Consider the following 1,414-nt stretch of genomic DNA (forward strand, 5'->3'; position numbering starts at 1 on the left):
CAGGCAGACGGTTGTTCTCCTTGGAAGCTGGATCTCATACTGACAACAGTGTAACCACTTGATCTGAGCAGCTAGTAAAAATGTGGGGCTTCCTCGATTGTTAAAAGAAATTGATAGTCAGATCTTCAACATAATTCTGTTTGTTCACAAGCATGTGTAAGGTCCTACTTGCTTTTAAAAAAACAAAAAAACAAAGGGGTTTGAAGAGACCTCAAAGGTCATCTGGCTCAACCCCCTGCTAAAATATCCTTGAGCAGTTCATATCCAACTTCTGATCAAGGAAGGTTGAGAGATTTCCTTCAACAAAGAAGGAACTGACAAACGTGAAACTACTGCTTTTAACTTTCTTTCAGATTAAAGATTCTCTCTAGTCCTTTCTTTGGGACTATATTACATGGCTTGTTCAGGCTTTCTTCTCTGTCTTATTGTACTGTCTCAGAGAAGCAGCATGGAGTCAAAGACCATTCTTCCAGAGGATTCAAATACTTGAACAGTCACCCATTTTGGGTTTGGCGACCTGATGTTTTGCTTACATATTTCCGTGAAAGAGCTTTATGGAACTGTACAACTCTATTACATGTAGAGCAATACCCAACAGTTTCCAACCTTATAACCATATCCAAAAAGTATAGTCTTTCCTTTATTTAAAAAAAAAACAAAAAACAAAAAAAAAGCTCTATCGATAGTACAAAGTCTTGCAGTCCTTATTAGGCAAAACTTGATGTAGAGCCTGCCCTTTGCCCAGTAAAGGTTATGCGTTTACTACAAATATTTTAGGTGTAAAGGAGACTTCAAATATCAAAAGAAAGGGCTGATAAACTTATGATTGAGATTTGTTAAAGAAGCATTGCACTATCAGTATTGCTAGTCTAATCACCCAAAAACCTTGTTGGAACTGCACACAAATTGTTGAGTATGTAATGTCTCTCTTAAAGACATTACGTGTGTGTGTACAGTCTTATCTTTAAGAGGGACATTACATACATTTTTATATGTATATAAAATGTAAGCATCTATAATATGAGAGAGCCCATTACTGTTTAAGTACTAGAGGCTTTTAGCTTCAGTTTCCTTTACAACTGAAATTTTGCAGTGATACTGTAGGTTGTTCCCACATGAAATTTAATGACCAAACTCCCTAAAATGGCTTCATTATCTAGTTAAAACAGAAAAAATGGAAAATGTTGCAGCACTGTTCTGATTAAATACTTCATAACTTCCACACTTTCAAAGCTGTTTTATTTTTGTGCACAGTTATACATATAGACTGGCAACAGCAGTCAGCCTTTCAATACTTTTATCATGCTAAGAATTTTCAAGACCGAAGGAATTTTGATTAATTTCTCCTTTTTATTAGATACCATTTGCTTTGCTTACCATTGCTTGCTAATATGTTGGGTCTTCCCCCCCCCCC

At 36.1% G+C, this 1,414-nt stretch overlaps 1 protein-coding gene across 1 annotated transcript in view; it reads left to right on the forward strand.

The window, feature by feature from the left end:
• Positions 1 to 1,414, forward strand: part of CA3 (carbonic anhydrase 3) — a gene marked incomplete at its 5' end in the record, with an annotated part of 19,206 nt that overhangs the window by 2,153 nt on the left and 15,639 nt on the right. The gene's annotated exons all lie outside the window — the stretch shown is intronic.

The sequence above is a fragment of the Alligator sinensis genome, unplaced genomic scaffold (genome assembly GCF_000455745.1).
Source record: "Alligator sinensis unplaced genomic scaffold, ASM45574v1 scaffold717_1, whole genome shotgun sequence".
In the NCBI taxonomy this organism is placed as follows: Eukaryota; Metazoa; Chordata; order Crocodylia; family Alligatoridae; genus Alligator; species Alligator sinensis.